Raw genomic sequence first — 17,107 nt, 5'->3', positions numbered from 1 at the left:
CCGGGGATGGCCCAGGTTGGGGGGGGGGGGTGGCAAGCAGAGGCAACCCTCGGGTGCTGGGGCCTTGCCGCAGGTGGGAGCTGGCACGGAGTGGGGGGTCCTTGCCCCGCTGTGCCGACCTCTGCCTCCTCCCCTTCCCCACCACATGCCTTCTCAGGCTGGGAACTGGTTGACCCGTCCCAGGGCAGACGGAGCTAATGTGGACGGACCCCAGGGACAGGACAGACCCAGCCCAGCACATGACTCTGGGAATGCACGCCACCCGACCAACTAGGAATCTGAGGGGATTTTCCCACCTCTCTCGGGCTTTCCTCCTGCCCCCCTAGCAGGGGGCCCTGTCAGCTCCACACTCCTTAGCGAAAGACGCTTCCAGCACCTACCAGCAGGGGGGGACAGAGAGGCCTCCAGGCACCGCAGAGATGAGAACTCCCTGCCCCCAGCTGGGTACGGATTGCGCACTGGGGCTTGAAGTCACGGTCGCCATCCAAGTAGCCCTGGGACACCTTCCTCTCCCGAGCTCCCTAACACCCAGTCCCTGCCCCAAACCTACCAAATTGTCTCCATCTCTGTCCGGTCGAAACCACTATCATCTCTCCCCCGGGAGACTGGAGGCACCTACAAACGGGTCTCCCTGCTTCACTCCAACTCCACCCCTCACCCTCATAATCCATTCCCCGTGCAGCAACTGGAAGGATCTTTCGAAAATGAAACCCAGATCACCCCCAGTCCCCACTTAACCCCACCCGCCACCCCAAACGATGGCTTCCCTTGGGACTTAGAATCAAATGCAAACTCCATGCCCTGCAACCCTGGGCAGTCTAGATGCTCTTTTCCATTGCTTTACCTCCACCGTGTCTTACACGTTGCACTCTAGGCCAGCGCTGTCCCACACGGTAGACACCATCTGACTCTCTGAATTTAAATCAGTTATAATAAAATGAAATTAAACATTCTGTTCTACAGTCAGAGTAGCCACGTTTCGAATGCTCAGTAGCCACATGTGGTTGGTTAGTGGTTACCATATTGGACCGCACAGATACAGAACGTCTCCATCATTGCAGAGCATTCTATTGGGCAGCACCGTTCTAGACACTGGAACACATTTGTCTCTCCAGTATGCCAGGCTCCCTTATGTTGCCTCCAAGCCTTGCACAGGCTGGTCCCCCTGCCAGCAACAACCCTCCCCCCCAAACACACACACACACACACACACACACACACACACACACTGCCCTTGTTCTAGCCAGCTCCTACTCATCTGTTGTCTCTCCATTGAAACATCCATTCCTAGCCTTTCCTAGACCCTGAACTGGGTTGGAGGCCCCCACTAGGTGCTCCAATGACACTATATACTTCTCTGATCATAACTCACTATCCATTATTGTTAACGTTTATTTGTCTGGCTTCACCTTTGACAATAACGAATGCCTACCTCACAATGTGCCAGACATTGTGCCTAGTGCTTTACATGCAACTCTCAGAGCCATCTTATTTCACAGACTGGGAAACTGAGGCTGAGCAAGATTAGGCACCTTGTCCAAGGCCACATAGCTGGGAGGTGACAAAGCAGGGGTTTGAATCCAGGGACACACCCTTATGCACCAAGCTCAACAAGGGGCAAGGTTTTGCCCCCCCCCCTTTTTTTTTTTACTGTATCCTCAGGACCTAGCAGACAGCTTGTGCTCAAGGCTTTTTTCCCCTTTTTTTCCTCCAAGAAAGCTCTGAATGACTGCGTGGTTAATCATAATCATAATTCAGAGGACATCATTGTGCTGTTGGGGAAAAACCGAAAAGTAAGTGGACACCCTCAAATCCTTCAGAGGCATTTCAGATGACAATGACAATTGGGCAGAAAACCCTAATTGCAAATGCAGTTTTTAAAAAGTTCTCAGATCATCAGCCATCAGGAACATGCAAATAAAAACAACGAGATACCACTTCACACTGCTGGGGTGGCTATAATTAAAAAGACAGATAATGACAAGTGTTGGTGAGCCTATGGAGAAATTGAGATGCTCATACATTGCTGATGAATCATAAAATCAAACAGCCACTTTGGAAACCAGTCTAGCTGTTCCTCAAAAAATTAAACACTAAGGGCACCTGGCTGGCTCAGTTGGAAGAGCATGCAACTCTTGATGTCGGGGTCATGAATTCGAGTCCCATGTTGGGTGTAGAGACTATGAAAAAAAATTAACCAGGTAGTTACCATATGACCTAACTATTGCACTCATTTCAAAAGAAAGGTAAATGTGGGGCGCCTGGGTGGCGCAGTCGGTTAAGCGTCCGACTTCAGCCAGGTCACGATCTCGCCGTCCGTGAGTTCGAGCCCCGCGTCGGGCTCTGGGCTGATGGCTCGGAGCCTGGAGCCTGTTTCCGATTCTGTGTCTCCCTCTCTCTCTGCCCCTGCCCCTCCCCCGTTCATGCTCTGTCTCTCTCTGTCCCAAAAATAAATTAAAAACGTTGAAAAAAAAATTAAAAAATAAATAAATAAATAAAAAGAAAAAGAAAGGTAAATGTATGTCTACACAGACACTTGTACACAACTATTTACGGCAGTGTTATTCATCATGGCCAAGTAGAAACTAAAATGTATAAGGCTTCTTTTGGGGGAAATGAAGACGTCCCAAATTAGACTGTGATGACAGCTGCACAACTGTGTAAATATATTAAAGACCATTGAACTGCACACTTCAAAACAGTGAACTGCATGGGATTTCTATCTTAAAAAAAAAAAAAAAGTCCTCTGAGCAGAAAATAATGCCTGTGTTCTTAGTGGGAAATGAATCAAGCAGAGAAGAAAGTCTTCTTCACTTCCAAGGTCACTGGACTTCTATTGCAACAAGTTTTGCTCAGTTCAGTCTCCATGTAAGGAAAAATCTCCTCCAAGCAGCCTTCACACCTATGTGTTTCATTTCACACTTAGTAACTTTTTATAAAGGCATGTTTCTTTTTTTGGAATTTATTTTCAGAATTGATTTTAAGAAAAGGAAGAGAAAGGTCACAAAAATGTGTAACAGACATATTCTTTGGAGGAAGGAATTAAGGATCAACGATGGGGGGCATCTGGCTTGCTCAGTCGGTAGGGCAGGTGACTCTTGATCTCAGGGTCCTGAGTTCAAGCCCAGGTTGGGGCTAAAGCTTACTTTAAAAAAAAGGGGGGGTGGGGTGCCTGGGTGTCTCAGTTGGTAGAGCATCCAACTCTTGATCTCAGGGTCGTGTGTCATGAGTCCACATTGGGCATGGAGCCTACTTAAGGAAAAAAAAAGAAAAAAACAAGGATCAAGGGTGAGAAGGCAACTTCCTTTTCAAGGTGTATCCTTTGCACTACTTGATTTTTTTTTTTTTTTTTTTTTGCCATTGGCTTAAAAAACAAACAAATATGGACTGTCTTGTAGAGTTAAAAAAATTTTTCAACTCATATGTGCAAGCTATGGCCAAAGCCTGTACATAATTAGTGTAAATTCTAAAGAGAGGTGGGGGAGAGGGGTTCAGAGTCTATACGATGAGAATTATTCTGGCCTTAGAGGGGAGGAAGGGTAGGACTTGGGGGGAGGGAGGTGGACAGGCCAGGGCCTACGCCTAAAACTTTTGATTTCCCTATGCCAATCCCAAAACTTGGTCCGGAGCCTGGGCTGGGCCATGTTTACTGGCCAGATAGACAAAGCCTCCCTGAGCAGCATTGTATCTGGAACTGACAGTAAAGAAATAGAAAGAAGCTTGTTTAGGAGGCTGGACAAGCTTCCTGGAACAAAGGAGACAGCGACTAGAGTTTAGCAGGCCCATAGTGGGAGAAAAAAATGCTAGCTCAGGTGGCCCTGGTCCCCAGCAAGGACCACCTTAGAAGGCCACCGAGGCCACAGAGGAGAAGGGGACCAAAGTCCTGCCGGTGTAAGTACAGTCTGCTGGCCTGGGAGAATTCTCACTCTCATGGAAAGAGCTGCCACTTCCCACACCGCCTCTGAGCCCCAGAGGCCACTGCTCAGCCAGACCCCCATGTGGGGCCTTTCTCACAGGACCTAGAACAGCCACATCCAGGCCCCGTGCCAAATCTGGGAGCCCAGGCCCAGGCTGGGCATTTGCCTCTAGGGAATTTCCCCAACCTTGGGCTGAAGCTGGGCCCGTTGTCAACAAGGCCTGCTATTGGCTAATAGACTTCTGATTTTTTTAATGAAAAGATCAGGAGAGAGGGATGTTATCTGGGAGATCAGAACTGAGAAAGGGGGGATGGGAGGAAGGACCGAGTCTGAGCCAAATAAAAATGGGGCAGAGAGAGGAAGCGCGGGTCTCAGAGACAGGACCCAGAAGAGAGACACGCCCTGAGGCCGAGAGATCTAGAAGCAGGTACAGGCTAGAACCAGCGACAGACAAGGGGAAAGACCAGACGCAAGCAGGGTTGGTCTGGACCAAGCACCAAAAATCCATCAGATAACCTGACTGAGACAAACGATGGCCCAGGCTGCGGGCGAGGTCGAGCCTAAGGGACAGCAGTCGGACACCGAGGGATGGACGCGGACCAGAAGACCGAGCCGGGGACGCAGAAGGACAGACCCCAACCCCGCGCGGCTCCCACCCGGTCGCCCCTCCCCGACCGGGCCCCAGCCCCGCCCCCGCGCCCAGACGCGGCCCCGCCCCTTTCCCTAAGGGAGCTCCAGTCCCCGCCCCCACCCCCACCCCCCGCAAACACCTTCCCTGGGACGCGGGCCTGCGGCTGGAGTTAGGTCTCCCCAGGACAGCGTGGGGGCGCGGCAGATCTTCCCCGTGGACGCGGATGGCCCACTCCTCATGCCCCACTCCGCTTCCCAAGTCACAAAGCAGGACAGTGAGGGTGTCAGGGACTGTGGCCTCTGCCTCCCTCCGAGGGAGCGGGTGCGTCCTAGAAGGATGCAACCTAGAGATGGCAACACAAGGAGCTTGTAGGACGCGGGCACACGCTTGACCGTGAGCCAGGCACTTAATGAGCATTTTGTTTCTTCTTCTTCTTTTTTTCCAAGATTTTATTTTTAAGTTATTTCTACGCCCAACGTGGGGCTGGAACTCACAACCTCCCCTCTCCCCGACCCCCGCTCCCACCAGGTCAAGAGTCCCCCACTCCACCCACCGAGCCTGCCAGGTGCCCGTGGGCATTTTCTTTCTTAATCCTTACCTCCCCCTGGGAGATAGAACTTCCATTTCAGAGAAGGGGAAAGAGTCAGAGGTGAAATAACTCTCTTGCTCTAGATTACAGCACGCGTCGCAAGTGATGGTGAGATTTGAACCCAGACCATCTGATTTCCCTCTGTGTTCCCATCTCTTCTTTAAAAAAAAAAAAAAAAAAAAAAGTCAGCTTCATTGTGGTCTAATTTATATATATCCTTTAGAATTTTAATTTACTTTGTAATTTAAAAAAAACGTACACCCTTGGGGGCCCTGAGTGGCTCAATCGGTTATGATCTCTCAGGTTTTGTGGGTTCACCTGCCTTGGCTCTGGGCTAGCCCTGCAGAGCCTGTTTGGGATTCTCTGTCTCCCTCTCTCTCTGCCCCTCCCCCCACTCATGCTGTCTTGTCTCTCTCAAAGTAAATAAATAAACTTTAAAAAAATAAAATAAAAAATAAAAAAAAACTTACACCCTTTTTACACTGACAGTTTAAAGAATTTTGGGGAAGACACAAATGTTCTGACCACAGCAAAGGGAATAACGGGTTGACTAAAGATCCAAGGGAAGAAGTTCCGAAAAAGAGTTTAGGATTTGAGGGGCACCTGGGTGGTTCAGTCAGTTAAGTGTCCAACTTCAGCTCAGGTCATGATCTCATGGTTGGTGGGTTCAAGCCCTGCACATGGCTCTCTGCTGTTGGTGAGAGCCTGCTTCAGATCCTCTGTCTCCCTCTCTCTCTCTCTGCCCCTTCCCTGCTGATCCTCTCCCTCTCAAAATTAAATAAACATAAAAAAAAAAAAAAAAAGAGTTTAGGATTTGAGTGTTAGACCTTCCCTCAGAGCCCTAGGGTCCCCAGGGGCTGCCTGATTGCTACAAAAGCCTATCTCAGGAGAGAAAAGTTGTCCAGACCTGGGTACCCAGGTCAAACATTGCCTGAAAGTCCCACTTGGGGTCCAGAGAGTTAGACAATGGGGAAAACATGCTTCAGAACTTCCTTTGTTTCTCTGGGTTTTTTCCACTTGTTTTTTGTAAGTTTCTGCCTTTCATGGTAGGAGCTTTCCTCAAATGTCTGGGACCAGAAAGCCAGGTGCATGGATGGGGCTTCACTGAGCTTCCCTAAAGGGTGATGTCACCATTCTCAAAGTTTCCAGGGCAGACGTCTGCTTAATTCCCCCTGGTAGGCAGGGTCTCCTCTGTGCTTGGGTCCCCAGGGCACCAAGGTCTCAGCTTTTCCACTGAGTTAGGAATGGTCATCAACTGTCCAAGCATTGCCTCTGCATGGCTTCCTCTCCCACCCTCTTTGTCCTTATTTTATTCTTTTGTGATCATTTTATTTATTTATTTATAAATTTTATTTAAAGAGAGAGAGTATGAGCAGGGGATGGGCAGAGAGAGGGAGACAGAGAATCCCTAGCTGGCTCTGCACTGTTAGCACACAGCTGGACACGGGGGTTGAACCCACAAACCACAAGATCACCACCTGAGCCAAAACCAAGAGTCGGACACTTAACTGACTTAGCCACCCAGGTTCCCCTATCCTTTTGTGATTATTTTAGAGGGGTTTGGGGAGGAAAGCATTTTTTTTTAATTTTTTTCTTAATGTTTATTTATTTTTGACAGAGAGAGAGAGAGACAGAGCATGAGCAGGGGAGGGGCAGAGAGAGAGGGAGACAGAAGCAGAAGCAGGCTCCAGGCTCCGAGCCGTCAGCACAGAGACTGACGCGGGCCTCGAACGCACAGACTGTGAGATCATGACCTGAGCCAAAGTTGGACGCTCAACCGACTGAGCCACCCAGGCGCCCCGTAACTGGAAGCCCAACCATAACTGTGACATTTTATTTCTTTTTTTTTAATGTTTGTTTTTGAGAGAGAAAGACAAAGTGCAAGCAGGGGAGGGGCAGAGAAAGAGGAAGACACAGAATCCTAAGTAGGCTCTCAAGCTGTCAGCACAGAGCCCAAAGTGGGGTTCAAACCCACGGACCGTGAGATCATGACCTGAGCCAAAGTCGCATGCCCAACCAACTGAGCCACCCGCGTGCCCCTAAGATTTTATTCTTAAGTAACTTGTGTTATAGTTCCAATATCTTCCTTATATCTTTTAACATGTTTATTAGTCTAAAATTCTTATTCTAGGGTACCTGCCTGGCTCAGTCAGTAGAGCATGGGATTTTTGAACTTGGGGTCATGAGTTTGAGCTCCATGTTGGGTGTGGAGCCTACTTAAGAAAAATTTGGAAGTAACAAACAATTTAAAAAATGAAAATAAATAAAATAAAATTCTTATTCTGACAAGAAACAGGTTATAGTTTTTCTGTTGAAAGCAGTGATGCCCTGGGGCACCTGGGTGGCTCAGTGGGTTCCCTGTTCGACTTTGGCTCAGGTCGTGATCTCACAGTCTGTGAGTTCAAGTCCTGCATTGAACTCTGTGCTGACAGCTCAGAGCCTGGAGCCTTCTTCTGATTCTGTGTCTCCCCCTCTCTCTTCCCCTCCCCTGCTCATGCGCTCTCTCTCTCTCTCTCTCTCTCTCTCTCTCTCTCTCTCAGAAATAAACATTAAAAAATTAAATTTTTTTTTTTTTTTTTTTTTTTTAAAGAAAGCATTGATGCCCTTAGCCTGTGGGATCTGCTGCTAAGTCCAGTCAGATAGTTTCAGATTTGACTTGAACTGTAGAACACCCAGCTGGTGTCACCGAATTGCTTGGTACGGAAAGAAAACCCTGCTCGTTTGGTGACCAGAAGTGTGGGAAAGCAGAGGAGACACCCCCTGCTACCTCCCCTGGGAATCTCCTGCATGGGGAGTTGATAAGCCCGGGAAGGAGGCGCCACGAGAATACAGCCAAGCCACTCCTCGCCCCACAAGATGACCTTCAGGACGTGTTTCCACACTTTGCTCTCCAAAGAGAAGCAGCCTCAGGACTCACCCCTAAAACGTCATTCCCCGGATGTTGGGGGGGGGGGTGTGAGTGGGCAGCTGTCGATCAGTCCACACCTGTTTTCGGCAGCGTCTCCCAAACCTGAGGTCTGGGCCACCCTAATTGGACTCCAGGCATACCTGGAGCCCAGAGCTGAGTCATTGGGGAGGTGGAGGCAGGTGCTGTCTGTTCCAAGGCAACGGGGGGGGGGGGCAATTAGCTCATCCCTCCCCATCACCCCCAAGAAATCTTTCTTTCCCACCTGATCCTCTTTGGGGGGAGGAGCTGGCAGCTGGTTTTGACCCCGACCTAGCATTGGATTCATCGTCCCGAGTGACAAGTGTCCGTTTACTGGCCTGTTGGCACCCAGGGACTGCGCATATCTGTGCAGCCTTAGCACTTCACACATGGGAAGAGAGACCAGTTACGTTTCCCTAAATAGGAGGCTTTAGAGGACGTCTTAGAAGAAAACGCTTGTTTTCCTCAGGCGATGCTCGGGGCCCCGATGCACACAGAGCTGTTTGGCCGCACCTTTCTGGAATGGAAGGGAGGATATTTGTCTGTTTCTGGGCATGGCAAACCATGCTCCACGGAAAGTTTGTGTCTCTACCTTCTCCCCTTACATTCTGGGGTTTGGAGTCACCCCAGAGAGCCTGTGCAGATGTCATATTTTGTGGTATGTCTTTAGGCACGACCCTTAATTTCATTAAAAATTTCTCCGTTAGAAGACCTGTTTCAGGCCCTGCTTGCCTGAGGCAGCAGACAGAGCTTGGAGCCATGCCGTGCTGCTCTGGCCTATAAGTGTGTGTGTGTGTGTGTGTGTGTGTGTGTGTGTGTGTGTGTTGGGGGGGGGCAGAGTTGAAAGGGGAACAAATGAATCATTTTAGGTGGGTGAAGTCAGTCTGCAGGGAGCAGCCACTTAGAGGAAATCATCAGCACATTACCGGAAGCCAGAGCAGCCCCGATCTGTGTTCTTGCAGAAGAGAGTAGACAGCCGATGTGTCAGCAGCTCCAGAAAGGCCGAGGCCCAGACATGCCACTGCGCACACTCTGCGGAACCTTCCAGCCCCCCCCCCCCCCCCTCGTGCCTCTTCAGCTTCTGTCTTCTTGTCTCTGGAGGTCTCTGTTCTTCCGAGCTCCTCTAGTCACGCCCTCGGGTGGCTCAGTGCCTTCTCCCTTCTCAAGGTCATGGCTGGTGTGGGGGCCGGAGCCATATTGTTCCCGTAAACCTTGGCAAGCCGTTTCCAGGAAAAGTGCAGGGGAGGAGGGGGAGGAGTAGGTTTACCTAAAAGGCCATCGGAGCTTCTGAATGAAAGTATCGGCTGCAAAAAGAGAGCAGGCCGCCTCAGCTTCTAAAGGAAATTCTGTTCAGGCCTGATGCTCAGAAAACCCACTTTCACAGGCGCGGGAGGGGCTGAGGGGCTGTTTCACAGGAAGTCAAGGAACAGCGCAGGAGGCGTTGGAGGCTGCCAGCTGTTCTGCAAAGAGGTAGGCGGTAACCTGGGTCTGCTGGGCACGGTGAGAGATGGCATTCTCCTTTGGAAGTAGGGCCTTCCTCGGATAAGCCCTAAAGGTCCTTTCCTCCCACAGGTATTGGAACATTCCCTTAGCTGAATGCAATGGTCGGTATTTTCTGCTCGCAGTGAGGAGAGCAGTTCTGAAACTTGGGAGCATCGCCTCCCTTCCTGAAGGCCAGTGTTGGGGAGGCCTGGGCCACATATTGAAGGAGTCTTCAGGGTGGACCTCTGTGGTCTGCCTGCTGTTCCAGCAGGTCCCAGAACTTACCCCCCACCCTCTTCTTCCAGCAGGAAGTTCATATCCATCCCGACAGCAGGCAGATGGATGCCTGGGCCTGCTAAGCTTGCCTTTCTTCAAGCTCCTTTTTTTTTTTTTAAACGTTCATTTATGTTTGAGAGACACAGCGTGAGTAGGGGAGGGCAGAGAGACAGAGGGAGACACAGAATCCAAAGCAGGCTCCAGGCTCTAAGCTATCTGCACAGAGCCTCACTCGGGGCTCGAACCCACAAACGGTGAGATCATGACCTGAGCCGAAGCCGGACGATCAACCACTGAGCCACCCGGGTGCCCCCAAAGAGTAAACATATAACATATAATGAGCTCTTACAAACCTTTGAGACAGTTGAACAAAAATTTTTAAAAATTGAGGACACGAAGGGGCATCTGGGTGGCTCAGTTGCTTGAGGGACCAACTCATGATTTCGGCTCAGGTCATGATCCCAGGGTCATGGAATCGAGCCCTGAGTCGGCTCTGTGCTGAGCGTGGAGCTTGCTTGAGATTCTCTCTCTCTCCTTCTGCCCCTCTCCCCTGCTCATGCATGTGCTCTCTCTCTCTCTCTCTCAAAATAAAAATACAAAAATTGAGGATATAAACAGAGAGTTCACAGAAGGAAAAAAAGGTATTAAATCTTGCTCATCAAATAAACATGAATTTTTCATTATTTATTTATTTGACTAGATAATACCTGCCCGTGGTGAAAATTTAAGCAGTTCAAAAGATTTTACATAGTGAAAGGATGTATCCCTTCCTAATCTCTTCCGGGAACCAACCAATGTTAGCAATTTCTTATGCATCTTTCTGGAATTATATTATGTGTACACGAAATCATTAAAGTATAAATATCCCCTTGTTCAGACAAGTAGGAACACATTGACTCACTTCTATTCACATTTTCGTTGTTTTTAGTGTATTGCTATTATTAACACAGCAATATTATTAATATTATTAATATTGCTATTATTATATTGCTATTAACATAACATGTCTATGTTCATGCTTCTTTGTCTACATTGGGGAGAATATCATTAGATTCCTAGAAGTGGAATTGCATTTAAAGTATATATGCATTAAAATGTTCATTACTACCGGAGTCTGGATGGCTCAGTCAGTTAAGCGTCCTACTTTGGCTCAGGTCATGATCTCACGGTTTGTAGGTCCGAGCCCCGCGTCGGGCTCTGTGCTGGCAGTTCAGAGCCTGGAGCCTGCTTCAGATTCTGCGTCTCCCTCTCTCTCTCCCCCTCTCCCACTCTCTCAAAAATAAATAAACATTAAAAAACTAAAGATAAAAAAAATAAAATGTTCATTACTAAAAAAAAATAATAGATAAAAATAAAATAAAATAAAATAAAATAAAATAAAATAGAATAAGTGAACCTGCCTGGCTTAGTCAGTGGAGCATGTGACTCTTGATCTTTGGGTCATGAGTTCGAGCCCCATGTTAGGTATAGAGATTACTTAAATAGATAAAACTTAAAAAAAAATCTATGTTATCAATAGTTACTTCTAGTTGGTGGGAATTCAGGTAACTCAAATTATTTTACTTTCTTCTTTTTGCCATTCTAGGTTTTCTAAAGTTTTTTTTTTTAATTTTTTTTTTTTACATTTTATTTGTTTTTGAGACAGGGAGAGACAGAGCATGAACAGGGGAGGGTCAGAGAGAGGGAGACACAGAATCCGAAACAGGCTCCAGGCTCCGAGCTGTCAGCACAGAGCCTGACGCGGGGCTCAAATTCACGGACTGTGAGATCATGACCTGAGCCGAAGTCGGCCGCTTAACCGACTGAGCCACCCAGGCGCCCCGGTTTTCTAAAGTTTTTAAATAACGGAATGTGTTATGTTGTTCCCTTAATAAGATAACAAATATGAATCAAGCTTTTTCCATTTTGAAAAAAAAAAAAAGTGAAAACTCAAACCCAAACATCGATGGTAAGGACAGGGGAACAAAGTTTTGCTATTTTGAAATGTATCTATTTTCACTTCTAAAGAAGTATGGGGCTATCACATGAGGGATAGGAAACAATTATAATAGTGTTGAGTATACTTGGCAAAGTATAGTTATGTAATATAAAAAGCATATGTGAAAGTCACTATTGACGCTGGAGGTTAAATAGGCGTTACATTAATCGGTAGATACTCAATGGCTCCAAAGAATGTGTCTCTGGTTTGTTGATCTCTGGGGACAAAATGCTATTATGATCTGGAAATCACGAGGGTGGCAGTTTCCTCTCCTTGAAACACTCGTGTCCCAGAATGGTGAGAAGCATTATGTGATCCCCTTTTTAAAAAAAATGTGTGTTATAAATAATTATCAAAAGCCTTACACAGTCACTCATTTTTTTTTTTTTTTGGCCCAGAAGTCATAAAGAAAAAGATGGCCAGATTCTTTTTCAAATTCAAAACTTCTGTTTTTACAAAAGACACCATAAGCAAGAGGTGAAATAATAGTCTGAAACACCCTCTTTACCACAATTTTAAGAGATAAATCACCACTTTTCAGAATATATAAAGAGGTCCTACAAATTAATACTTTATCTTCTGTCTACACATCAGAAGGAGGATCATCTGCTTCCAGACTGGGACCATGGGTAACTGAAACCGAGGGAACGCAAAACCTCAGATAAGGGGGGACTACTGTGGTCTCACAAGTTTAATCAGGGACATGCACGTTAAAACAATAAAGTGTCATTTTTCCCCTTCAAATCATCCAAACTTTAAATGATTCATCATGTACATATTGTTTTAAGTGTTTATTTTCATTTCTTTTTGAGGGAGAGAGAGAGGGGCAAAGAGAGAGGGAGAGAGAGAATCCCAAGCACTCTGCACTGACAGTGTGCAGCCCAATGCGGGGTTGGAACCCACGAACCGCCAGATGATGACCTGAGACGAAATCGAGAGTCAGATGCTTAACCAACTGAGCCACCCAGGCGCCCCAGGACTGGGTACTTCTATGCAGTACTGGTGGGAGTTTATATTGGCATAGTTTTTTTTATTGTGGTAAAAGATACACAAAAGTTACCATTTTAACCCTTGTCAGGTGTACAGAGTGACATCACGTGCGTTCACGTTGTACAACCATCACCGGTATCATCCGCGGAACTTTTTCATCTTCCCAAACTGAAACTTCATGCCCACCTATGGCGAGTTCTCCTTTCCCTCCCCCCAAGCCCCTGACAACCACCATTCCACTCTCTGCCTGTATGAACTGGACGGCTCTGGGCACTCCCTATGTGGGGAACCATCCAGTAGTGGCCGTTTGGTGAGCAACTTATTTCTCTTAGCGTCATGTCTCCAAGTTTCATCCACGCCATAGCATGTGTCCGGATTCCCTTCCTTTTGAAGACTGAATCCTATTCCACGGTGTGTGGTACAGTCTTTTTGAAGGGCAACTTGGTAGTAACCACGAGCTTTAAGATGCCACGTTCTTGGACACAGTTCCACTTCTAGGTATATCCTGGAGAAATATTTGCACATTTGCAATAAATTGCATTTACAAGGATGTTCATTGCAGCATCCTCGTTTGAATAGTGAAAAATTAAAAACCACCTAATATTAATCAGTAAGGAGATGGGTAAAATAAGGTATATCCACACTATGAAATATATTGCAGCAATTCAAAAAGAATGGAGTTGATCCATAGTTACTGGCATGGAAATGTCTCCAAGCAATAGGAGTTGCAGTTAAGTATAATTTTAAAACTGTTTTTATATAATACATAAATATGTAAACACGTCGAAAATAATCTGGTGATAAATGCACCAAACTTTTATCAAGTAGCACAAAGAAAGGTAAGTGTGGGCAGAACAAGTTCTGGGAAGAGGCACTGAAAAAGGACTTTCACGTTATACTCTATATATGTTACCTTTTTTTTTTTTTTAAGATTTTATTTTGAGGGTGCCTGGGTGGCTTGGTTGGTTAAGAGTCCGACTTTTGATTTTGGCTCAGGTCAGGATCTCACGGTTGTGAGATCCAACCCCGCATCAGGCTTTGCGCTGGGAGTGGAGCCTGTTTGAGAATCTCTCTCTCCCTCTCTCTCCCTGCTCCTCCCCTGCTCCCTGAATGAATGAATGAATGAATGAGTGAATAAATAAGATTAAGTTTTTATTTAAATAACAATTAAAACAGGAAATATGCTAAATTGAGTATATCTGAATTGCAGGGTTAGTGGAGGTTTTTTCTGTATTTCTCAAGTTTCCTACATTGAGTGTATATACTATTATATACCTATATATTGTATAGGAGGGCAATATAATTATTTTAAGGAAAAAATGGTATGCCTACTGTGAATCATCGTAACAAGATTGAAGTAAGTCTATATATGAGGACGTGTGTGTATATATGTGTGTGTGTGTGTGTGTGTGTGTGTGTTTTGTATTGATACAGAAGTCTAGAAGGACCCTACAATATATATTCTTACCGTGTCCTTACAAACCAATAAATAATGTTTCCATTACCCCTGAGTTAATTTCATTCTACTCTTCTTGCTAAGTTCCTGCTACACAGGCCATCTTGCTGTTAAGCTTTCTTCTACCTTGGGACCTTTGCATATGATATTCTTTGCCTGGAACACTCTTCCCCCAGATATCATCAGGCAAGCCCTCATTTCTTCCAAACCTTTGCTCAAGTACCATCCTGTCTCTGAAACCTTCTCTGACCACTCCATATCCCTTATTCTGCTTTCCACTATACTACTTCTCATTATCTAAAATATGATGTTCTTACCTGTTTGTCTCCTCTTTAATATACATGGGGGCTAGAACTCAGTTTTGTTCATTGCTGCATTTTCACTGCAATAGACAATAGACACAATAGACAATAAACATTCATTGAACGAAAAAATGAATGGAAAAATATTCTCATTAAATGTGAGGTGAGTGGATTTTTCATTTTTTTACTGGAGATGTTTGTTTATATCACTAGATGTATTTATTTAAAAAGAGCTAGGGGGCGCTTGGGTGGCTCAGTTAAGCTTCCAACTTTTTTTTTTAATTAAAAAAATTTTTTTTAAGTTTATTTATTTTGAGACAGAGACAGCATGAGCGAGGGAGTGGCAGAGAGAGAGGGCGAGAGAGAGAGTCCCAAGCAGGCTCCGCACTGTTGGCATAGAGTCCAATGCAGGGCTCAAACCCACGAAATCGTGAGATCATGACCTGAGCCGAAACCGAGAGTCAGACGCATAGCTGACTGAGCCACCCAGGTGCCCCTTAATTTTTTTTAATGTTTATTTATTTTTGAAAGAGAGAGAGAGAGCGAGAGAGACAGTTTGAGATGGGAAGGGGCAGAGAGAGAAGGAGACACAGAATTTGAAGCAGGCTCCAGGCTCTGAGCTGTCAGCACAGAGCCTGACGCAGGGCTCGAACTCACGAACCGCGAGATCATGACCTGAGCCGAAGTCAGACACTCAACTGAACCACCCAGGCGCCCGGAGATTCCAACTTCTCACTTCAGCTCACGTCAGGACCCCAGGGTCATGGAATCAAGCCCCGTGTCGGGTCTTGAGTGTGGAGCCTGTTTGAGATTCTCTCTCTCTCCCTCTGCCCCTCTTTCCTGCTCTCTCTCTCTCCCAAATACACTTCTAAGGAAGAAAAAAAGACTAAAAAAGAGTTAATATCACTTTTTGTTATTTTACAAAATCAACCAGATAATTTTTTAAAATCACATGTCCTAATTTATATTACCTGCTTGAAGACAAGCCATAACAGGTACTGACTGAAAACAACTTAGTTACGGAAGCAAATCTTAACCTGAAAGAATTTGAGCAATTTCCTTGTGAATTGGGAGAGTATTTATATGGTTCTATTTTGTATTTGTTGTTCTATTTTAGCAGAATATCCAGGCCCACCTTTTTGTGGCATGCAAGCCCGTGACAGCATGTTTCTGTCCTGAAGGAGAAAGGTAAACGTGGAAGGAACAGGTTCTGGGGAGAGACACTGAAAATGACTTTCATGTTTTAAACCTGTATATGTTATTTCTGATGGAGTCTTTATAAGGGGGTTATACTCATTGGTATTGAAGTAAAAAATCAATAAGGGAACAAAGCATAATCAGCAATGCTAGTTTGGGAGGCAGGGGAGAGGTCACGGTTTGAACAATGTTTCTCAAATTTTGAGGGATGTTAATTGATCAAAAAGGAAAGTGAAATAAAAAGTGAAACCGGAAATTGGAAAGCACTGGGTTAAACTTCAGACCAATTCTTCAAAACAAAACTTCTTGGAGCCCTTACCATGCTAGTGCACATTGTAAATCTCCAGGAGGGAGGTAACTTCCTGAGCTCTTGTGACCACAGCATCTCATTCACAGTGGTTGTAGTTTGAAGGATGAAGTTTGGGAAATACTGAAACCAGAATTTTCTGGAGGTAAAAGCATTCCTTAAGGGGAGTCCTGGTGGGTGTCGGGTGGTCAGAAGAGTAGATGTTAGAATCAATTACAGGGAGTTGGGTGAGACCTACTGGCTGGAGTGAACTTTACCCCTCAACTTCTGAGGATCCCCCCACAATCCCCTAAACAGGAGGATAAGGACAGTGATGGGATCAAGAAAAGCATGAAAAAAGAAGAAACCTCAACACTGACTTTTCTGTTAACATCGTTGAACTAAATGCAAGATCCTCTTCCAGAAATCCACATTTGTCTAAAGCTTCCACTCGGAGTTGTCTGGGCTTCATTAAAGGGGAGTCATGGCTTACCCCTGCAGATACTTTGGGAAATGAGCAGAGTATAACTAAAATAAAGTGTGCTGAGGTTCAGGAAGTTTCTAGAGGTCCTCCTGGGAGACCCACAGAGAATCAAAGAGACTTGTGCAAAGTTTATCCAATTCAGGAGCACAGTTTGACTTCAAAATTACACTGCTGGCTCTTGAACAGGGGCTGCTGGTGGACAATGCTGATGCTATGCTAAATGATTTCAGCCTTCCTGAAAGCCTATGGGTGGCAATTCTGAAAATACCATCCAGAAAGCAGTTAAAATACACCTCCCTTTACTCCCCTGAAGCAGCCAATGTTAAGCAGGGGCCCACCCTTTTGTGAGCTTATGCACACATTCACATTTTCTTCTATAGCATTTTTCACTGACTTGAGTATTGTTCCATATCCGTTCCTACCTCCTACATTTTTTTTAACTATTGCATTATTATGAAGTAACCACTCTCCTGTGCAATCAGGTCATTTCCAGTTTTATTACAATAAATAGCATTATAAGCACTAGGCAAGTTTTTGCATGGTTTTAAGCACTTCAACATGTAATCCTAACGATTCTGTGAAGTGTAATTAAC

The sequence above is a fragment of the Panthera uncia genome, chromosome E1 (assembly GCF_023721935.1).
Source record: "Panthera uncia isolate 11264 chromosome E1, Puncia_PCG_1.0, whole genome shotgun sequence".
Classification (NCBI taxonomy): Eukaryota; Metazoa; Chordata; class Mammalia; order Carnivora; family Felidae; genus Panthera; species Panthera uncia.
Note: the sequence above shows the minus strand (reverse complement) of the source record.